This window comes from Bos javanicus, unplaced genomic scaffold (assembly GCF_032452875.1).
Source record: "Bos javanicus breed banteng unplaced genomic scaffold, ARS-OSU_banteng_1.0 tig00004404_1, whole genome shotgun sequence".
In the NCBI taxonomy this organism is placed as follows: domain Eukaryota; kingdom Metazoa; phylum Chordata; class Mammalia; order Artiodactyla; family Bovidae; genus Bos; species Bos javanicus.
This window is the reverse complement of record NW_026894422.1, coordinates 81,742-106,491: the sequence shown is the minus strand read 5'-3', so window position 1 is coordinate 106,491 and position 24,750 is coordinate 81,742. Positions and strand designations below refer to the sequence as shown.

At 35.1% G+C, this 24,750-nt stretch overlaps 1 long non-coding RNA gene across 2 annotated transcripts in view; it reads right to left on the bottom strand.

Annotated features, from left to right (window-relative positions):
* Positions 1–7,346: 7,346 nt before the first annotated feature.
* Positions 7,347–24,750, bottom strand: part of LOC133244060 (uncharacterized) — a 35,222-nt gene continuing 17,818 nt past the window's right edge. The window contains exons 2-4 of one of the 2 annotated variants that reach the window (XR_009735280.1): positions 11,570–11,687; positions 11,164–11,220; positions 7,347–10,953 (exon numbers count right to left, since the gene is read on the bottom strand). This is a non-coding gene — a long non-coding RNA (uncharacterized LOC133244060). Of the gene's footprint in view, positions 11,688–24,750 lie in introns of both variants that reach the window. The other variant, XR_009735279.1, reaches the window with a different exon arrangement.

Genomic DNA, 24,750 nt, shown 5'->3' with positions numbered 1-24,750 from the left:
ATTTTAATTTTAATTTTAATTTTAATTTTAATTTTAATTTTAATTTTAATTTTAATTTTAATTTTAATTTTAATTTTAATTTTAATTTTAATTTTAATTTTAATTTTAATTTTAATTTTAATTTTAATTTTAATTTTAATTTTAATTTTAATTTTAATTTTAATTTTAATTTTAATTTTAATTTTAATTTTAATTTTAATTTTAATTTTAATTTTAATTTTAATTTTAATTTTAATTTTAATTTTAATTTTAATTTTAATTTTAATTTTAATTTTAATTTTAATTTTAATTTTAATTTTAATTTTAATTTTAATTTTAATTTTAATTTTAATTTTAATTTTAATTTTAATTTTAATTTTAATTTTAATTTTAATTTTAATTTTAATTTTAATTTTAATTTTAATTTTAATTTTAATTTTAATTTTAATTTTAATTTTAATTTTAATTTTAATTTTAATTTTAATTTTAATTTTAATTTTAATTTTAATTTTAATTTTAATTTTAATTTTAATTTTAATTTTAATTTTAATTTTAATTTTAATTTTAATTTTAATTTTAATTTTAATTTTAATTTTAATTTTAATTTTAATTTTAATTTTAATTTTAATTTTAATTTTAATTTTAATTTTAATTTTAATTTTAATTTTAATTTTAATTTTAATTTTAATTTTAATTTTAATTTTAATTTTAATTTTAATTTTAATTTTAATTTTAATTTTAATTTTAATTTTAATTTTAATTTTAATTTTAATTTTAATTTTAATTTTAATTTTAATTTTAATTTTAATTTTAATTTTAATTTTAATTTTAATTTTAATTTTAATTTTAATTTTAATTTTAATTTTAATTTTAATTTTAATTTTAATTTTAATTTTAATTTTAATTTTAATTTTAATTTTAATTTTAATTTTAATTTTAATTTTAATTTTAATTTTAATTTTAATTTTAATTTTAATTTTAATTTTAATTTTAATTTTAATTTTAATTTTAATTTTAATTTTAATTTTAATTTTAATTTTAATTTTAATTTTAATTTTAATTTTAATTTTAATTTTAATTTTAATTTTAATTTTAATTTTAATTTTAATTTTAATTTTAATTTTAATTTTAATTTTAATTTTAATTTTAATTTTAATTTTAATTTTAATTTTAATTTTAATTTTAATTTTAATTTTAATTTTAATTTTAATTTTAATTTTAATTTTAATTTTAATTTTAATTTTAATTTTAATTTTAATTTTAATTTTAATTTTAATTTTAATTTTAATTTTAATTTTAATTTTAATTTTAATTTTAATTTTAATTTTAATTTTAATTTTAATTTTAATTTTAATTTTAATTTTAATTTTAATTTTAATTTTAATTTTAATTTTAATTTTAATTTTAATTTTAATTTTAATTTTAATTTTAATTTTAATTTTAATTTTAATTTTAATTTTAATTTTAATTTTAATTTTAATTTTAATTTTAATTTTAATTTTAATTTTAATTTTAATTTTAATTTTAATTTTAATTTTAATTTTAATTTTAATTTTAATTTTAATTTTAATTTTAATTTTAATTTTAATTTTAATTTTAATTTTAATTTTAATTTTAATTTTAATTTTAATTTTAATTTTAATTTTAATTTTAATTTTAATTTTAATTTTAATTTTAATTTTAATTTTAATTTTAATTTTAATTTTAATTTTAATTTTAATTTTAATTTTAATTTTAATTTTAATTTTAATTTTAATTTTAATTTTAATTTTAATTTTAATTTTAATTTTAATTTTAATTTTAATTTTAATTTTAATTTTAATTTTAATTTTAATTTTAATTTTTAATTTTAATTTTAATTTTAATTTTAATTTTAATTTTAATTTTAATTTTAATTTTAATTTTAATTTTAATTTTAATTTTAATTTTAATTTTAATTTTAATTTTAATTTTAATTTTAATTTTAATTTTAATTTTAATTTTAATTTTAATTTTAATTTTAATTTTAATTTTAATTTTAATTTTAATTTTAATTTTAATTTTAATTTTAATTTTAATTTTAATTTTAATTTTAATTTTAATTTTAATTTTAATTTTAATTTTAATTTTAATTTTAATTTTAATTTTAATTTTAATTTTAATTTTAATTTTAATTTTAATTTTAATTTTAATTTTAATTTTAATTTTAATTTAAATTTTAATTTTAATTTTAATTTTAATTTTAATTTTAATTTTAATTTTAATTTTAATTTTAATTTTAATTTTAATTTTAATTTTAATTTTAATTTTAATTTTAATTTTAATTTTAATTTTAATTTTAATTTTAATTTTAATTTTAATTTTAATTTTAATTTTAATTTTAATTTTAATTTTAATTTTAATTTTAATTTTAATTTTAATTTTAATTTTAATTTTAATTTTAATTTTAATTTTAATTTTAATTTTAATTTTAATTTTAATTTTAATTTTAATTTTAATTTTAATTTTAATTTTAATTTTAATTTTAATTTTAATTTTAATTTTAATTTTAATTTTAATTTTAATTTTAATTTTAATTTTAATTTTAATTTTAATTTTAATTTTAATTTTAATTTTAATTTTAATTTTAATTTTAATTTTAATTTTAATTTTAATTTTAATTTTAATTTTAATTTTAATTTTAATTTTAATTTTAATTTTAATTTTAATTTTAATTTTAATTTTAATTTTAATTTTAATTTTAATTTTAATTTTAATTTTAATTTTAATTTTAATTTTAATTTTAATTTTAATTTTAATTTTAATTTTAATTTTAATTTTAATTTTAATTTTAATTTTAATTTTAATTTTAATTTTAATTTTAATTTTAATTTTAATTTTAATTTTAATTTTAATTTTAATTTTAATTTTAATTTTAATTTTAATTTTAATTTTAATTTTAATTTTAATTTTAATTTTAATTTTAATTTTAATTTTAATTTTAATTTTAATTTTAATTTTAATTTTAATTTTAATTTTAATTTTAATTTTAATTTTAATTTTAATTTTAATTTTAATTTTAATTTTAATTTTAATTTTAATTTTAATTTTAATTTTAATTTTAATTTTAATTTTAATTTTAATTTTAATTTTAATTTTAATTTTAATTTTAATTTTAATTTTAATTTTAATTTTAATTTTAATTTTAATTTTAATTTTAATTTTAATTTTAATTTTAATTTTAATTTTAATTTTAATTTTAATTTTAATTTTAATTTTAATTTTAATTTTAATTTTAATTTTAATTTTAATTTTAATTTTAATTTTAATTTTAATTTTAATTTTAATTTTAATTTTAATTTTAATTTTAATTTTAATTTTAATTTTAATTTTAATTTTAATTTTAATTTTAATTTTAATTTTAATTTTAATTTTAATTTTAATTTTAATTTTAATTTTAATTTTAATTTTAATTTTAATTTTAATTTTAATTTTAATTTTAATTTTAATTTTAATTTTAATTTTAATTTTAATTTTAATTTTAATTTTAATTTTAATTTTAATTTTAATTTTAATTTTAATTTTAATTTTAATTTTAATTTTAATTTTAATTTTAATTTTAATTTTAATTTTAATTTTAATTTTAATTTTAATTTTAATTTTAATTTTAATTTTAATTTTAATTTTAATTTTAATTTTAATTTTAATTTTAATTTTAATTTTAATTTTAATTTTAATTTTAATTTTAATTTTAATTTTAATTTTAATTTTAATTTTAATTTTAATTTTAATTTTAATTTTAATTTTAATTTTAATTTTAATTTTAATTTTAATTTTAATTTTAATTTTAATTTTAATTTTAATTTTAATTTTAATTTTAATTTTAATTTTAATTTTAATTTTAATTTTAATTTTAATTTTAATTTTAATTTTAATTTTAATTTTAATTTTAATTTTAATTTTAATTTTAATTTTAATTTTAATTTTAATTTTAATTTTAATTTTAATTTTAATTTTAATTTTAATTTTAATTTTAATTTTAATTTTAATTTTAATTTTAATTTTAATTTTAATTTTAATTTTAATTTTAATTTTAATTTTAATTTTAATTTTAATTTTAATTTTAATTTTAATTTTAATTTTAATTTTAATTTTAATTTTAATTTTAATTTTAATTTTAATTTTAATTTTAATTTTAATTTTAATTTTAATTTTAATTTTAATTTTAATTTTAATTTTAATTTTAATTTTAATTTTAATTTTAATTTTAATTTTAATTTTAATTTTAATTTTAATTTTAATTTTAATTTTAATTTTAATTTTAATTTTAATTTTAATTTTAATTTTAATTTTAATTTTAATTTTAATTTTAATTTTAATTTTAATTTTAATTTTAATTTTAATTTTAATTTTAATTTTAATTTTAATTTTAATTTTAATTTTAATTTTAATTTTAATTTTAATTTTAATTTTAATTTTAATTTTAATTTTAATTTTAATTTTAATTTTAATTTTAATTTTAATTTTAATTTTAATTTTAATTTTAATTTTAATTTTAATTTTAATTTTAATTTTAATTTTAATTTTAATTTTAATTTTAATTTTAATTTTAATTTTAATTTTAATTTTAATTTTAATTTTAATTTTAATTTTAATTTTAATTTTAATTTTAATTTTAATTTTAATTTTAATTTTAATTTTAATTTTAATTTTAATTTTAATTTTAATTTTAATTTTAATTTTAATTTTAATTTTAATTTTAATTTTAATTTTAATTTTAATTTTAATTTTAATTTTAATTTTAATTTTAATTTTAATTTTAATTTTAATTTTAATTTTAATTTTAATTTTAATTTTAATTTTAATTTTAATTTTAATTTTAATTTTAATTTTAATTTTAATTTTAATTTTAATTTTAATTTTAATTTTAATTTTAATTTTAATTTTAATTTTAATTTTAATTTTAATTTTAATTTTAATTTTAATTTTAATTTTAATTTTAATTTTAATTTTAATTTTAATTTTAATTTTAATTTTAATTTTAATTTTAATTTTAATTTTAATTTTAATTTTAATTTTAATTTTAATTTTAATTTTAATTTTAATTTTAATTTTAATTTTAATTTTAATTTTAATTTTAATTTTAATTTTAATTTTAATTTTAATTTTAATTTTAATTTTAATTTTAATTTTAATTTTAATTTTAATTTTAATTTTAATTTTAATTTTAATTTTAATTTTAATTTTAATTTTAATTTTAATTTTAATTTTAATTTTAATTTTAATTTTAATTTTAATTTTAATTTTAATTTTAATTTTAATTTTAATTTTAATTTTAATTTTAATTTTAATTTTAATTTTAATTTTAATTTTAATTTTAATTTTAATTTTAATTTTAATTTTAATTTTAATTTTAATTTTAATTTTAATTTTAATTTTAATTTTAATTTTAATTTTAATTTTAATTTTAATTTTAATTTTAATTTTAATTTTAATTTTAATTTTAATTTTAATTTTAATTTTAATTTTAATTTTAATTTTAATTTTAATTTTAAATTTAATTTTAATTTTAATTTTAATTTTAATTTTAATTTTAATTTTAATTTAATTTTAATTTAATTTTAACCCTAACCCTAACCCTAAACCCTAAACCCTTCCCTAACCCTAACCCTACATAATTAAATCATGAGAGAAAATCATTTAATGAAAAGTTAAGCCTGTTGTCATTAAACTGGTTTAAAAGGAATGGAATAATAAAACAAAGTTGTACATCTTCTTTTCTTAATAAACATTGTATTATTTCTACACAGCTTTGTTACTGGCATTAATAGAATACCTTCAATAATAACTTATCACAGTGAAATGGATTCACATTCTATATCCATTCACATTTATAATTGATGCCATAGCTGTTTGATACTATTGCTTGAATGAATACAACTTATGTGACTTCACAAACTACAAACACTACTTTATTAAAAAGCCTTGAGTGACATGATCGTTAAGACTTAGCAGAGTTGCTCTCACAAATAATGACACTATTATTCACTTAGCCATAGTACTGGAATCTGCACAGTAACACCCCTGCAAAGGAAACTGAAAGGATAGAATAATAATAAGGAAACTTCATAACTATATTCCTACTGTAATCATTCAACACTGTATGTTTTCTTCTAAACTAACTTTCATATTTGGTCCACTCTTCTGTGTTCACTTGATGCTATACTTATTGCTAACGGTAAAATTACCATAGGAGCTCTAATTATTTTTTTTCTTGCAATGCTAGTGATAGAACCAAAGGCTAATATCTACATCAAACAGAAGAAACATAATGGAAACTTTAAACAAGTTTATGTAATACCTATACAGTCAAATGGACATTCAAAAGGATATGATTTTTCTGAATGTTTATTTCAGAAAGTTAGAATTGGATGACTGCAAACAATGAAACTAATAATATATTGATATATTGATATATACAGTTGGTCATTCTTTTTCCTATTCTACCACAGCTAACTAACTGGAAGTCAGTTTTAGAAACCACTACTAACATAAGACCCTCACCAATAAGTGAAGATACATAGGAAAATCCATAATAGATCTAAAAACCATGAAAGATAAAATCATGATTAAAAAAATACAATGACATCTTAGTTGGTATAAAAAACAGGATGATTATGAAAGCAAAGCCAACAATCATGTACAGGCCATGGAAGCCTGTGATGTCACGAGTGTTGACTTTTATCCTTCATCTGAGGTGGTAAAAAGCTCTTCGTAAAATCCTGAGGTTTGCAGCAGTTGTAACCTCCTGAAGAGACTGCAATAACAATGGTTTCCAGAATATCCTGGCGATTTCCATCTACTAGGCTGTGGTGAGCTCAAGCAATACATACTCCAGAGGACAGAAGACAGACAGGTTGGGAAGACTTCTACTGCACTTAGGGAGAAAGGCATGTTGCTACTCAGCCTAGTACAAGTGTAGAAGCAACACCTCAGTGATTCAACCTTTAAAGACTTGATAAATATGAGAATGACTGGTATGAATAAACCTTCAAAAGTGCCTGCTCAGACCTCCCATAATAAGCAAAAGCATAATAAAAACACTGAGTTTTCATAGTCTCACACAAAATTAGACTCACTTATGACTTTGCTTTGAGAGGAGTCAAACTACTCATTGTTAAAGAGAAATGATCCTTTCTTCTCTGAAAGTTTGTGAATCATTCAGTTGGGTGTGGTGAATAAAATACTTAAGGATCTAATACATAAAAATGCAATAGGCAAAGCACATAGATTTTTTGCTCCCTTTCTCAAAGGATTGAATATTTTGTATTTGCACTGATTTTATGGTTTGACTTCATGTACAATTACATACAGAGTTTTTTACTTGACATACAACAGAACTAAAAATATTGATATAATACTAATAAATCATGTTGGTATGTGCGGTTGTCACATAGGATTCACAGGAGATTTAAATTCACAGTTGTCAATGTAAAGGATTAATGCTATTTAGCTTCTTCATGAATCCACACCATGAATGAAGAGCTTTTCTCAAAGTATTTCACTGAGGGAAATACAAGGATGATAGGCATAATACTACGCTTCGACTCATGGATTTCTAAGCATTGCTCACAATACAGATTTGATTTTCAACATCAGGGTTCTTTCAGTGTCTTTGAACAGCATTTGTTTTTCCATATACAGAAGAAAAAACTCATGGGTATCCAACTTGTTCACATAAAACAAGTGTATGAATTGTTATCTTCCTGACACAGGGATCAAACCCACATCACTTCCATCTCCTGCACTGGTAGGCAGGTTATTTACCGACTGTGCCACCTGGAATCAATATACATTTCAAGAACCACTGCCATCAGCTTCTACTGTTCATGACCAAAGTAGGAGAAAGAACATTGGAAGAAGTATTCATAAGAAGTACTCATAAGTCAAAGAACTGTTATACTGGGTACTCTAGTTATCACTGGGACAAGTCAGTTCCTCCAATGATGAGGGGTACAACTGAAAAATTATTACAAATGCATGGGATGTGATATCTACATGATAAATGTGTTCCTTTTATGCTATTGCTTCAGGTGTGCCTACTTCAGCATGAAGGACTGCACTTCAAGGGATGCCTGCTATTCCAGCTCAAGCAACAGATACTAAAGTGCAGATCATTGTCCTTTCTTGAAAATAATCAGCAGTTTGTCAACATATGTAACATTCCAGAGCAATCCTTGGGATGCAACTCTAGAAACAGGTTAGGCCCTCTTTTTTGCCAAGCCCTGCGATAAAATACAAATCAAAAAAAGAAAAATAGCATCGGTTTTGTCAGGACTTCCTCATCTTTTCTTTCTGGATGGCAGGAAGCAGACATTGAAGCCAGATGACTGCAGGATTTAATTGTGAACTAACATTGGGTGGGGTGGAAGCTCATCACTCTAGGAAGAATGTGGCTCAATTAAACAGACTTTCGTTCACTTCATGTACATAGAGTTATATAATCCTTCGTTAAGGAATTCAATGAGTTATACTTCCTTACACCTTCACAATCTCTTGGTTTACACGAATGTCAATTCCTAGTCCAGCACTTATACAATCAGTGGTACAGGTAGTAACAGTGCATAAATGATGATGAGCAATGACAGGAAGTTTATTTATTCTCTGTTTCAATTCTTGATTTTTTTATATAATTTTTTATAATATACTTACAGATGTGAATATTTTAGTGGCATGTATAAAGACACGTTGAGTAGTGCTATGATAACTCAGTGTTGGCACAATAATTATCATGGTTATTACGTCTTTCTCATATATTCCTTTTGAGACTCTGTTCCATTATACATTATCATAAGATATTCAATACAGTTTCCTAAACTCTACAGTAGGTCCTTGTGGTTTCTTTCATATACAGTACTATGTATTTGTTAATAATTCAATCAAAAACTGGCACACAAATATTCATAGTGACATTATTCACAATAGCTCAAAGGTAGAACCCATTCAAGTGTCCATAGGTGGGTGACTGAATATGCAACACGGGGTATATTCAAAAGCTTGAACAGTATTCTACCATACCAAAAAAATTAAATGGTGCTGCCACTGTGCAAGACATCACAGAAATTACTCCAAAACTAACACACGGAATAAATTCATAGTTCGATTCTAATTCATGCTATGTACCCAAAAGGTATGGGGAAAGGGGCTGAAAAAATGCATGCTTCTGCAGTCATAGTCACAACAGCATGATTCACATTGGCCAACAAACAGAAGCAATCTAAGTGTCCATGGCAGCCCACTCCATAAACAAACTGTGGTAGACACGCAATGGAATATGATTCAGCCCTTCAAAGTCAGTAATTCTGACAACGCTACAATGTCGACGAACCTTATGGTCATTATAGGAAGTGAAATAAACCAGACCAAAAAAGGACAAACATTCTGTGATTCCACTAGTATGAGATATCCAAACAAGTCAAATCCAAAGCCAGAAAAAGCAGAAAGTGATCAAAGACAGTTCATGTTTCATGGACCCCAGTTTCCTTGGGGAAACTGACTTCCTATGATATCGCCAAAACCAATTATACAAATAACTGGAAGCCATATCCAATCAAATGAATGTAGACATAATTTTACAGTTTACACCAACCTCATTCAAACTTCTCAATAAACAAAAGGCAAAACTGTATCTATGGTACCTCAGCTTTGATTAAAACTGTGTCTACAGTACCTCAGTTTTGTTAATCAAATTTAACAAAAAAAAACTAAAGTCTATCCAAAAAGGATATAAAATATATATAACATGAACTTTAAAAAATTAGAAATTTAAACTGTGAAAAACCTTATTCACAAAACTTAAACACAAGCCACAGAAAAAATATATTTACAAAATACATATCTGATAAAGGATTGTACTACAACTATACCAAAAAATCTAAAACAAACAGTCTCATTAAAAATGTATAAATCTAAACACCGGGCCTATGAAAATATAAAGATAGTAGATAAGCATATCAAAAATACTCAAATTCACATATCATTAGGAAATTACAAGCTAAAACAACACTGAAGTAACAGTGCACACCTATTAGATCCAGTAAACTCATAAAAGGGGTGGGGGCAGGGCTTCTCTGGTGGCTCAGTGGTAAAGAATCTGCCTGACGATGCAAGACACGCTAGTTCGATGTCTTACCCAGGAAGATCCCACATGCCACAGAGAAACATAGCTGGATTTTTCCACAGTTAAACAAGGCTCACCTGTGACCTGAATACTACACGTCTAGCACTTAGTGAACAGCTTTGAAAAAGTGTCCAGACAAAAAGTATCACAATTACACACAACAGCTCTACTTGTAATAACTAAAAACTTTCAAATATCAGGATGTCTTCAGTAGATGACTGTGTAAATAAAGTGGGATACATCCAAAGTGAAGGGGAGCAAATGCTACCCCAAAATATACCACATCAGCATGAGAATTAGTTGGACCTAATTAACTTTTTTTTTTTAAGAGGACACATGATCATCTCTGAAACCCAAGTTCAAGACGGCTCCTCTGTGAATCACATTTACCAGAGAAATCTCATTTCAAAGGAATCCTCTGTATATACCAGATAGAAGGATGACAGACAGTCTTGTGAAACTTTTTTTTAATCCATAGGGAAAGCTAAGACATAAATCTCTGCAACAATGATATCCTTCTTTTCCTTTGGTTTTATTTTTTAATGTTTTTTTTTTTTTATTTGGCTGCTCCAGGTGGACTTTCGTTGAGGCAAGCCAGATATTTAGCTACAGCATGCAAACTCTTCATTGTGGCATGGGAGATCTAGTTCTCGGATCAGGGAATGAACCTGGGCCTCCTTCTTTGGGAGTGTCCAGTATTAGCCACTGGACCACCAGGAAGCCCCTGTTTTGTGTTTAGATGAAGATGGTATCTAAGGTGATCTCTTGGGCCACTTCAGTCACTGACTCAGTTTCCTGAGTTTCTCCAAAGCACGCACGAGGTACACATTATTAAACTGGTTTGCAAAACAAGGAAAGGTTGTTTACTACAATATTGTATGCTTACAAATATCTAAATGGTAAATGGCATATTATTTGGTTTTAATTACTATGGGGGAAAAAAGAATGCAGGATTCATACATGTTACAGCATGAATAAACATGAAAACAATCTTTAGTGGCAAAAAAAAATCCATATAGAAAAGGCCACCCAGATCCCATACTCACCATGTCTGCTTTAAATCCATCAAGTTTGTCCAAATAACTGAAAATCTCAGTAACACTCTAAACAAAGAAAAAACGATGAGGATGGAAAAAAAAGATAAATTCATATACTTGAACAATTGCTAAAAGTGGAAGTGGGGCTGTGGATTATATTATAATGTAGAAACCATATGATTTCCTCATGTTGGAGGTTATGTGCTGGTTCTGCAGGAGAAGGCACCTTTGGATAAAATACATAAACTATTTTAGATGATGTGGCAAATGTGAGTACTTTTTCCCATTGCTAGGAGTTTTCCATATATTTGAAATTACTGGAAAGTAAATTATGTTTCAAAACAACCATGTCAATACCACAAAAGAAATTTAGAGTAGACAGGCATGAAACTTTCTTATACAGGCCAAGACTTACCCAGACGAAGTTCAAGGGAAGCTGTGATGCTCACTGCCCTTGAAGGAGTCCACATGGAATGAAGAACTACTGTGGGAAGTCTACTAGTAACCACCATGTCTTGGGTCCTCTGAATGACCTATTGCAGGAGAAACAGATTTAACAAATAAAATGTTTCACATAACTTCACAAAAAGTTGTTAGACTACATTCAGTAAAGCTGAATCATTTCAGATCAATTTACAATCATATAAAATACTATCATTTACAATCCCAATCCATATACAAAACTCAATTGCGTTTCTATACACTAATAACAATCAGAAACAAAAATTAAGAAAATCCCACTTATAGTTGCATCCAAAAGAATAAAACATCTGGCAACAAACTTAATCAAGGACATAAAAGACCAGTAGTCAGAAAACTAGAAAGCACTGATAAAGAAACCAAAGAAAACACAAACAAACAGAAAACTATTCCACGCTCACGCACAGGAACAATGAGGAATTAAAATGTCCATTCCAACAAAAGTCATCAACAAATACACTGACTGCAATCACAAAATAATATTCAATGGCATGTTTCACAGAAATAGAAATATTCCCAATATTAGACTGCTAATATTGAACGGACCTTAAACGGCCAAAAAGACTCTGAGAAAGAAGAACACAGCTGGAGGCATCTTCCTCTCCCACTTCAAACTACATCACGGACCTGTAGTAACCACCACAGTGACGAACTGGCAGGAACACAGGCACATGGACTCCAGGAAAGAATAGAGAGCCCAGAAATGAACCCATATGTACGTGGTCAGTTCATGAAAATCAAACCAGGAACGAGCAATGAGGAAAGGACAGTCTCCTGAAGGAACAGTGACAGGAAAACTGGCCACCTACACTAAAGAACATCACTGGTCATCGTCTAGATCATCTAACAGAAATTAACTAAAAACCCACCGTTTTGCACATGGAGCTCTTTCCCTGCTGAGTCCTTTGAGATGGACTTCCAGTCAGCCCTCAGCTGGACACAGGAAACGTCTACTTGGTCCTCATTTTTCCCCTCTTGCAGCACCTCCCTGCTGGTGGGCACTGAGGCAACCCTGCTCCTCTCAGCCTGGATGCAGCCCCATTATCCAGAAGCCCGAGTCCTGGCGGTCCTGAGGAGACACAGCTCCCGTCAGTTGGTCACCGAGCCCAGTCTGAAGGCAAAGCGTCCTGCACCCGTGGGTCAGAGTGGGTTCTGGCGCCCCCTGCAGGCTGCCAGAGAAGAGCAGGCAGCCCCGCGCTCACAGACCTCAGAGGGCTCACCCAGAAACAACTCTGCTGTGAGCATTCAGACTGGAAGCCCAACCTGAAATGGGGCAGAATAGCTCCATGACTCTCCTCAAAACATGGCTAGGGAACAATGAGAGCCTGGATGGAATGCAGCCATAAAAAGGAACCCATTTGAGTCACTTCTAATGAAGGGGATGAACCTAGAGCGTATTTAAACAGGAAAGTCAGTCAAAAAGACAAAAACATGGAATCGAGAAGGATGGGTCTGACGAGTCTGTTCACATAGCTGCAATGGAGATGCAGACATAGAGAACAGACTTACAGACAACGGTGGGGAACAAGAGGGAGAGGGTGAAATGAATGGAGAGAGCAGCATGGATGCATGTACACCAACATTTGTAAACAGACAACCAGTGGGAATTTGCTGTATGACTCAGGGAACTCAAACTGGGGCTCTGTAATAACCTAGAGAGGTGGGAATGGGTGGGACGTGGGAGGAAGATTCAAGAGCAAGGGGACAAAGGTACACCTATGGTTAATTCATATTGATGTATGACAAATCAAACCAATATTGTAAAGCAATGATCAACCAACTAAACATAAATAACTGTTAAAAATAAAACATATGAAATGAACATAAACACAAACTGCAACAAGGCAATTCCATTTAAAAAACTATAAAAATTTTAGAAAACAACAAAAGATCTACATGACCTTTGGTCTGGTGATCAGTTCTAACACACGACAAAAAAGCCAACTTACCGAATTATAAATATAAATTATTTAAAACATTGACTTTTATAATGTTATACATTTACTCTGTGGAGGACCTTACTCGAGAGAACCAAAAACAAACTGTTAAATGAACCACTGACCACCCACCCTTGCCAGGCAACAGAGAAAAGAAAACACTTGCTGGAGTCATCTTACAACAGGAGGTCCTGGTAAGGAACAAGGAACTAACAAGTTACCACCAACCAGAATTCTGGAGAGGTCAAAAGGAGATGGGAGACTCCAGTTCAGAGGTCCTACCAACCTCCCAGGATCCTCCTCACTGGAATCCACCTCAGCTGAATGATGCATGTGCCCCCAGGAAGGATCCCAATTCAGAATGACTGGCAAGAGACAAACCAGAAACTAACCCAATGACTATAAAATCTGAGACTGTGAGCCACGTGGCAGAGCAGTTCTCTCCATTTCCTCACCCTCCTGCCCTCCACCCCAGCATCCCTTCCCAATAAAGCCTCTTGCTTGGACGGCACTCCTCTCCTCAGACAACGCATTTCCAAGTATCAGACAAGAACCCACTCTCAAGCCCTGGAAGGGATCCCCCTTCCTTCGTCAAAAGCAATACCCAGGAGAAAATATCTTAAAAACACTATCTTGCAGAGAAGGAAATCGGAGAAGGCAATGGCAGCCCACTCCAGTACTATTGCCTGGAGAATCCCATGGACAAAGGAGACTGAAAGGCTGCAACCCTGGGGTCGCTAAGAGTTGGACACGACTTCACTGAGCAACTTCACTTTTCACGCATTGGAGGACATGGCAACCCACTCCAATGTTCTTACCTGGAGAATCCCAGGGACAGAGGAGCCTGGTAGGCCGCCGTGTATGGGGTCACACAGTCAGACACGGCTGAAGCGACTTAGAAGCAGAGAAGGAAATGCCACCACCTCCAGTATTCTGGCCTCAGAAATCCCAGGGACAGAGGAGCTTGGTGGGCTACAGTCCAACAGCAGGGCATTTCTCAGGGGAGGAAACAGTCCCAGGAAAGTTGAGGCACTCACCAAAAGCCCGAGAGTTTTTTATAGCACAGCCAGAACTGTGGCTGAGGATTCCCAGCTGCCAGGCCTCTTGATCCTGGCCTCTTTCACTAGATACATGTGTGGAAAACTAAAATCTAAAATATGCCCTGGTGGCTCCGTAGTAAAGAATCCACCTGCCGGTGCTGGAGATACAGGTGTGATCCCTGCTATGGGAACTGTTGCAACCCGAGAGCCAGGCATCCCCGAGTCTGGGTGCAGATCCCCAGGCAGGCTGAGGCGTGACACCCTCCTAGAGATCGAACCCCGGGCAGGTCGAGGCATGACGGTCTCCCGAGAATTGGATCCCTGGGCAGCTCGAGCCATGACAACCTCCTGAGACCCCTGGGACTAGAGGATCCCCGAGCAGGTTGACGCATGACAACCTTTCGAGGACCAGATCCCTAGGCAGGTCAAGGCGTGATGACCTCCTGGGACCCCCGGACTGGAGTTGGGCATCCCCAAGATCTCCAGTGTGACCAGTATTGCGTAGGATTAGGGGGTCGGATATTATAGAGTACTTCCCTCCCAAGGCCAGCTAATTTCTGGTTGTCTCTCCAGAAGATTGTAGAGGCAACCTTGTGGGTCTGGATGGGGCTCAGGAAAAGAGCATGAAACAGGAGAGATGGGGGCAGAGCACAACCTTTGAAAGAATGACAAAACACAAGGGTATAATGTAAACCAATTAAAATCAATTAGGTCCAAAAGATGACAAGTCAAATTCAAGTAAACCTTAATCCCCAATCTATAAGCCAACAGACACACCCAGAGGTGGCAGGACAGCTCCAAGGCACGGTCAATAGAGGGAGGAGTGGGTAGTTCCCCAAAGGCTGGGATGATCCTCCCACTCATTAGCATATGAATTCCACCCCTCACAAAACGTAGCCAGGCCTAATTACATGCCCCAGCCCTTGCTCTCAGCAATGGTTCACACCCTCAACAGTGGCTTCTCTCTGGATCCTAACAAATCCACCTCTTATCATTTTGTCTCTCAATGAATTTTTGCAATGAGACATTAGAGCCTGAGTTTCATTAGTTTTGGCCATCCTTGAGTCCCAGGAGAGAGCTGAAGGACAGGAAGAAAAAGCAGTAGGAAAAACGTGCCAAGGAATCGCTTTCATAGCCCACCGGAAAATTTGCTAAATATCTGACCGGTGCCACAGTTTCACTGGTCTGATCCTTGGCACAGAGAAGAGAAAAGACAGAAAAACCCCCACTGACTTGTGTAACAGCTACTGGGGCTCAGCAGATAGCACCTTTGGGAAATGCTGAGGAGTAGCCTCTCCAGAGTCCCTAATTGTGCCCCCTGCTGCCCGCCTGTTCACGGGAGGTTCAAGGAAACAATAAACGGGAGATTGTAAACGTCCCTCCAGCTATAGGATTGAGGACCGATTACCTTAACCTGAGGTCTTCTGGAATCTGACTGGGCTGCATGAGCTTTCTGGTGAGTTCGTTTTTCACTGTCCTGGTTTCCAGCACGATGGGCCTTCCCCGTGCTGGGTTTCTTTGCCTTCCGCTTCTAGCGGGGAGCTTCACTGAGTTGGGGTCCTGCTGTGCTTGGCCTTTCGGGCGGAGGTTGTTTCAGCCAGGTTAAACCCGAGTCACAGCACCATAGATGTCACGCAAGTGTATGTTCCTCGGTTCTTTGTCTCGTCACAACAAAGATTTGGAGCGATGGACATTAAAGCCCTTGGTGCGTCACAGCTCTTGGCTCTTGGACAAACCGTGTTATAGTTCTTAGGCAAATCAGTGTTACAGCTCTATTTTATTTAGAAGATAGCAGGAGAATCCATCCTCGAAGCGTGAGGGCATGCCAACCCAAAGACTCGAATAGAAGAGAGTGGAGGAGCACGCAGGGGAGGGAGAGAGTGAGAGAGTGAGGGAGAGAGGAGAGAGAGAGAAAGAGCATACACATGTGGGAGAGAAAGAGCGAGAAAGGACTTTGGCTCCTCCTTTTATATGTTTGTTCCTCCACCTGGGCCTGCCCTATGCAAATTGGGCTTAGCCAGGAGTGCTGTTTGTTCTACCTGAGGTCTTCACTCTGGTCCTCGGACCTTCCTTTGACCCTCCTTTGTTCTATTTTCGTGGGCTTTTCCCTTCCTTGTCTTTTAGCCACCACATTTTGGACTCCTTTTCCCTATTCTACCTACTTAACAGTAAAGAATCTGCCTACCAATGCAGGGAACACGGGTTCAATCCCTGGTCCTAGAAGATTCCACATGCCCAGGGGCAACTAAGCCCCCGAACAACTATTGAAGTTTGCATGCTCCAGAGCCCAAGTTCTGCAACCAGAGAAAGCACTGCAATGAGAAGCCATGGCAGGCCAACTAGAGGACAGCCTCTGCTCACTACACCTAGACAAACTAGCAATACAGACCCAGCATAGTCAAAAGTAATTCACGGCTACTAGAGGGCAGCCTCCACTCACTACAACTAGACAGACTAGCAATAAAGACCCAGCACAGTCAAAAGTAATTCACGGCCACTAGAGGGCAGCCTCCGCTCACTACAACTAGACAGACTAGCAATAAAGACCCAGCACAGTCAAAAGTAATTCACGGCCACTAGAGGGCAGCCTCTGCTCACTACAACTAGACAGACTAGTAATAAAGACCCAGCACAGTCAAAAATAATTTAATGTTTAAAAAAAAAAAAGGACAGTTCTTTGAAGAAATGACCGAGACTAGGGGTGAGACTGTAAATATATGAGCCAGGGTAATCTTAAATTATGAGAAAGTAAAAAAAGTAAAGACAACTATCAAGCTGTCCAAACTGATAAAAATGAATGATTACACAGTTTTATCTGTATATACTAGCAAATAACAATCTGAAAGGAAATTTGTGAACATGAATAAAATACTTTGCCATGGATGTAATGAGGATGACAAGACTGGCACATTGGAAATTATACATGATGGCTGAAAATACCCTAAATACATGTACAGATATTCCATAGCGATGCAAAGACTTAAGTTGGCAATACCATGGAATGCATCTTCAATCTGAAATGAAGATTCAATATGAATTATAAAAGGCTGAAAGGTTGTTGCTAAACCACCAACGATGCCAATATTCTTGGCCTCCAGAGGAGAAGAGTTCAATCCAGGGCCAGTGACGAAGCTTGATCGCTCAGAGGTTTTGTGTTATAAAGTTTTATAAAACTACAAAAGAGATAGAGAAAGCTGCTGACGTAGACATCAGAAGGGGGAAGAAAGAGTACCCCCTGCTAGCCTTTAGCCAGATGTTATACAGCCACTAGCAGTCTGCTAATGAAAGAAAGACAATGTCTCAGAGAATGGCACCAGGCTCCTCACCCACAACATGCATTGAGATAACATTGGCAGCAGGTGAGTCATCCCAGGCCATAAAATGATTGACATGAATCTTGAAGAAAGGCAGATTTCCAAGCAAATATATAGTTTCATTAACATAGATTAGGAGAATAAGGTAAAACACACTGGTTTGTCGAGTCAGTTCTGAGCCTTTATGGGGAACCAACCTGAAGACAGGGTCTTGGGTAAATACATAGTACATTAACATAGCTTAAGACAAACATTTCCATAAGAAAAGTGCATTGCTTAGCTCAAGGTTTGACAAAAGTTAAATTCAGGTGGACCCAGGAGTCGTCATGGCAACACAATTTTCAGAGCAACCTCCTTTTAAATTTGTATCGAGATGGAGAAAAATTGCAACACTAGTTTCTTTCCTCCTGTCTCTTAGTGAAGTGAAGTCGCTCAGTCGTGTCGGACTCTTAGCGACCTAATGGACTGCAGCCTACCAGGCTCCTCCGTCCATGGGATTTTCCAGGCAAGAGTACTGGAGTGGGTTGCCATTGCTTTTTACGTGATATTAAGTATAAAATTCATCTAATCATTTCACTGCTGCTAAGTTGCTTCAGTCGTGTCCGACTCTGTGCAACCCCATAGAAGGCAGACCACCAGGCTCCCCGTCCCTGGGATTCTCCAGGCAAGAACACTGGAGTGGGTTGCCATTTCCTTCTCCAATGCATGAAAGTGAAAAGTGAAAGTGACGACGCTCAGTCGTATCCAACTCTTAGTGATCTCTTGGACTGCAGCCTACCAGCCTCCTCTGTCCATGGGATTTTCCAGGCAAGAGTACTGGAGTGGGTTGCCATTGCCTTCTCTTAAGAGAGAGATAAAAAAAAAATGTCTGACACTTGCAGCCTATTTTCTGTCTGGAGACCCCTGGCCTTCCTGCCTGTAACCCTCTCCAGGCCTGTAGGAAGCAATACACAAGCTGACCCTAACATACACGTGCAATGACAAGGGACTCCAAGGAGCCAAAACAATCACATGAGTCTGCAGTTCAAATGTCCTTTGGTATGCTGTGCTAAGTCGCTTCAGTCACGTCTGACTGTCCGAGCCTGCCAGGCTCCTCTGTCCATGGGAATTTTCCAGGCAAGAATACTGGAGTAGGTTGCCGTGTCCTCCTCCAGGGGATCTTCCCAATCCAGGGATCGAATTCCTGCATTGGTAGATAGGTTATTTACCACTAGCACCACCTGGGGCAAAAGTGCCTAAATGGAGATCAGGGAAACCAAGTTAGGAGAACGGACTCAGAGACAAGGAAGTGAGGGAAGGAGATTCTTAGCCACATTCAGAGAAGCCCTGCAGGTAGTTCTGCAGGTGGAAGAGGAGGAGGAAGCAGGCTGGAGCTGTGTAGAAGATGAAAGAGGGAACTAAAGCAGGGGCCCCCAACCTCTAGGATCTAATGCCTGATGATCTGAGGTGGAGCTGATCAAATAATAGAAATAAGTGTTCGGTCACTCAGCCATGTCCAACCCTTTGTGACCCTATGGACTGTAGCCCACAAGACTCCACAGTCCATTGAATTCTTCAGGCAAGAATACTGGAGTGGGCTGTCATTTCCTTCTCCAGGAGATTTTCCCGACCCAGGGATTGAACCCAGGTCTCCTGCAATGCAGGTAGACTACCGACTGAGCCACCAGGGAACAGAAAGAGTGCACAATAAATGGACTGCACTTGAAACATCCCAAAACCTTCCCCCACCCTGCCTGTCAAAAAAATTGTCTTCCAAAAAACTCCCGAGGTCAAGGAAGGAACTTCAAGTGTACTCAGCTGTCCCAGGTTGCTGGCTTAGGGAGATGCTGAAGCAGGGGTGTCCCAAGAGGTAGACCCTCCCTTGTGTGGGGTCCTCAACAGACCTCCAATGGCCTTGGTGATGATGGGAGAGATTTGTTTCACTTTTTGTTTTAATATCCTTGTGGGGTAAACATAAAACTTAGCAATTGTTACAGCCTTCCTAAGAAAAAGTTTTCTATCTTTACTGATCCATGAAGTACCAACTATGATGATCACTGTTCTAATATACCTCATGGTGTTGCTGACACTATGGATATAATTGTGTGAAGTTGAACTTGTTCAATAAAAATGATGAAGCATCTGCCCTGTGGCCAGCACTTTCCAAGGGTTGGGAGGAAATGAAATACTCCATAAAAGAGACTGTCTCCCTACAGCCAGCAGCATTTACAAGTGACCTCCTAAAGCCTTCACCAAACTACAGGGGCACCTCTGGGCTTTCTGTTTCCTCACTTTTCTGACTCTTTTCTTTAAAAAAAAAAAACAGACACACACATTTCCTCATAGAATGCCACAGTGGAAGGAAAATAGGCCTTCAATTTTTAGACCTCAATTTGCAAAAAAAAAAAAATTGGAGATTTTTTTTAAATTAAAGCACCACATAATTTAAAAAAAAAAAACTGTACATGTTCTATTTATTCAGTTCTAAAACACCACACTTATTGCACAGGGTCCGCATGGAAAGGCCCCCTCTCAGCAGGACAGCCACAGATTCCACCATGAAAGGGCAGCAAGGTGCCCTACCCTTATTTTCTGCCTGGGTGGCTTTTAAATCCATGCACCCTACTAAGTAGCTAGGGAGCAATCGGACCCTTCCCTTTCCCATCCCAGCAGGTGGTCAACGGCCCACTGGGCTGCAAACTGCTGGTAGCAGGGCTGGGCCAGTTGGCCAGAGTAAGGGTTTTGGAGTACCAGCAGGTGAAATCACCAGGCTGGATAAATCCCTTAGACTTCCTGGGGACCTCGCTGAAGGCACTAGGCTGCTTTGGAAACCGCGTGGGTCTGAGCTTTATGCGAAGGGGTAAAGTGGTAAAGGCCTTGACCCCAATGGTGAGGCCTTTCTGCAACTGCCAGGTAAGGGGGCTCTGAGACTGTGCCAACAGAGAGGGTGGAATACATGGATCCCTGCTCCATCCTGTGCCATGGAGCCCCAGTTCCTTAACCTGTGGTCCACACCCCTCCACTCCACTCACTGGATGCCGATCAATGGCGACCCAGGAGCCCACTAAATATGCGTTCCCAGCCACAATGGCGACCCCCAAGACCCACAGCCTAGGAGCTCAGAGGAGGTGCGCTCAGCCCCCCGACGCGCACCCCGCCTCCAACGTGGGCCAGGTGTGCTCCGCCCATACGCCCACTTCCAAGAGAGGCCCGCAAGCCTCGCTATTGCTGCGGGGTGAAATCCATCCAGGAGCAAATCCACCCCACCAAGGTAACCCAAGCTTTTTATCAGCTGTGAAGTCGTTCAGTCGTGTCCAACTCTTTGTGACCCCATGGATGTAGCCTACCAGGCTCCTCTGTCCATGGCATTTTTCAGGGAAGAGTACTGGAGTGGGTTGCCATTTCCTTCTCCACCCAGGGATCAAACCCGGGTCTCCTGCAATGCAGGCAGATGCTTTACCATCTGAGCCACATGCTAAGTACCTAAAAAGGGGGAGGCGAGCGAGTGGCACAGCGCGCCCAACGGGCCACTGCCCCTACATCAACCACCACTACATCTTCGATCTCGGCCGTCTGCGAGCCTCGGCGCTGCCAGCTGTGATGCTTGGGGGCCCCGGCCGTGCACTGGTAGACCGCCCCCCAGAGGTCCCTGCTGACCCCAGACGACCACCCCCACGTCCCCCCGAAACGGGGCAGTCCCCCATCAACTGGTGGGTATTTAAAACCTGGTGGCCACCCAGGCAGAAAAGAAGGGAGAAGGGCACCTTGCTGCCCTTTCATGGTGGAATCTGTGGCTGTCCTGCTGAGAGGGGGGCCTTTCCATGGGGACCCTGTGCAATAAGTGTGGTGTTTTAGAACTGAATAAATAGAAGGTATAAATTTTTTAATTAAACTTTTAATTAAAAAAATCTCCACCCATACAGCCGCACCCCCACCCACGACCTCTCCCTCAACCACCTGGGTCCCCTACAGGCCCCGATCACCAAGGGCAGAGGGAAGGGGCTCCGAAAGGAAGTGTGGTGCCAAGCGGGCAAGGGACACAACAGAGGTAAGGAGGCGAGAGGGCGAGAGAACCAGACAAGACAGCCGCGGCACGCGTGGGGAAGCAGGGTTGGGAGCAAGCCCCGAGGCTCGGAGGGCATGGGGAGGTGACTGGCGACCGCACAGCAGGCCCAGAGCAGCGGACGACTGACGACCGGCCGAGGCGGGAACCACCACCCATCACGCCGCACAGCCCGCGAGATGCGACCGGAGGATCCGCGCCATGAGGTCCACAGCTGGGAGGAAGGCAGTCGTGGCTGGCGCCAGGGGCAAGGCGCCGCTGAGCACCCCCTCCCCTGCCCCAAACCCTCAGACCCAACCTCAAAGGAACGTGGCGTGGGGGCGGGCAGAACAAGGAGAGCCGCCTTTCCCACCCGACCCCTACTCTGCACACTGACCCCACCTTCTCACGCGGCCCCTCAACCCCTACCACTGGAAAGGCCACTGGGCCCCACACCCGCCCGGGGTGCACCACCTTCCAGACGTCTTTCCCTCCCTACCTTCCCATCCAGTGCCGCATGGTTGGAGCAGAGGCTCACAAGCCAGAATGGGGGGGTGTGGGGTTTTGGGGTGAGGGGGTACACGAACCCTAACCCTAACGCTAACCCTGACCATAAGCCTGACGTTAACTTGAACTCGAGTTTGGGGTTGCAGAGTTCTGGGGTGAAGGGGTACACGAATCATAACCCTAACCCTAACCCTAACGCTCACCCTGACCCTAAGCCTGACGCTAACTCGAACTCGAATTTGGGGGTGCGGAGTTTGGGGGTGAAGGGGTGCACAAAGCCTAACCCTAACGTTAACCCTAACCCTAAAGCTCACCCTGACCCTAAGCCTGACGCTAACTCGAACTCGAATTTGGGGGTGCGGAGTTTTGGGGTGAGGGGTGCACAAACCCAAACCCTAACGTTAAACCTAACCCTAACACTCACCCTGACCCTAAGCGTGACGCTACCTCGAACTCGAATTTGGGGGTGCGGAGTTTTGGGGTGAGGGGTACATGAACCCTAAATCTAATGCTCACCCTGACCCTAGGCCTGACGCTAACTCGAACTCGAATTTGGGGGTACGCTGTTTTGGGGTGACGGGGTGCATGAACCCTAATCCTAATGCTAACCCAAACTTCACCCTGACCCTAAGTCTGACGCTAACTCAAACTCGAATTTGGGGGTGCGGAGTTTTGGGGTGAGGGGTGCACAAACCCTAACCCTAACATTAACCCTAACCCTAACGGTCACCCTGACCCTAAGCCTGGTGCTACCTCGAATTTGGGGGTGCGGAGTTTTGGGGTGAGGGGTACATGACCCTAACCCTAATGCTCACCCTAAGCCTGATGCTAACTCGAACTCGAATTTGGGGGTGCGGAGTTTTGGGGTGGGGTGCACGAACCCTAATCCTAACGCTAACCCAAACCCTCAACCTGACCCTAAGTCTGACGCTAACTTGAACTCGAATTTGGGGGTGCGGAGTTTTGGGGTGAGGGGTACATGAACCCTAACCTTAACGCTCACCCTGACCTTAAGCGTGACTCTACCTCGAACTCGAAATTGGGGGTGAGGAATTTTGGGGTGAGGGTACATGAACCCTAACCTTAATGCTCACCCTGACTCTAAGCCTGATGCTAACTCGAACTCGAATTTGGGGGTCTGCAGTTTTGGGGTGAGGGGTGCACGAACCCTAATCCTAACGCTAACCAAAACCCTCACCCTGACCCTAAGTCTGACGCTAGCTCGAACTCGAATTTGGGGGTGCAGTGTTTTGGGGTAAGGGGTTACATGAACCCTAAGCCTAACGCTAACCCTACCCTAAGCCTGACGCTAACTGGAACTCAAATTTGGGGGTGCGGAGTTTTGGGGTGAGGGGATACACGAACACTAACCCTAACGCTAACGCTAACCCTACACTAAGCCTGATGCAAACTGGAACTCGAATTTGGGGGCACGGAGATTTGGGGTGAGAGGGTACACGAACACTAACCCTAAACCTAACGCTAACCCTACCCTAAGCCTGACGCTAACTGGAACTCGAATTTGGGGGTGCGGAGTTTTAGGGTGAGGGGATGCATGAACTCTAACCCTAACCCTAATGCTAACCCTGACCCAAGCCTGATGCTAACTCGAACTCGATTTGGGGGTGCGGAGTTTTGGAATGAGGGGGTACACAAACCATAACCCTAAGCCTGACCCTAAGCCTGAGCTAACTCGAACTCGAATTAGGGGGGTGCGGAGTTTTGGGGTGAGGGGTGCACGAACCCTAACCTTAACCCTAACCCTGACTCTGACCCTAACTCCAACCCTAACCCACTAACCCCCTAACCCTAACCCCTAACCCTAACCCAAACCCTTGAGGGTGTGGATTTCAGGGGGAGGTGGTCCCCGAACCCGTACCCTAACCTGAATGCTAACCCGAACCTTGCCCAAACCCAAACCTTGCCCCTGACCCTGTCGATTTCGGGGGGAGGGGGTCCCGGAACCCGAACCATAACCCGAACCCTAACCCCTAACCTAAACGCTAAAGCTTAACCCCTAACCCCTAACCCTAATCCCTAACACTTAACCCTTACCCTAACCCCTACCCTAACCCTAACCCCGCCGGGAGCCGCCTCACCCGCCAGGCCAGCAAGCCGGCCATCGCCTCCCCCACCCCCCCAACCAACACAGCAGCGGGGCCTCCCGGTGAGCGGCCGGCCAGGCAGAGGGAGGGGGCGGCGCCACGCGGGACTACGCGAGGCCGGGCTCGTGACGAGCACCGGAGCCCGCCAAGAAGATGGCAAGAGTAGAAACAGAGCCATGCCGCGGGCGGAGG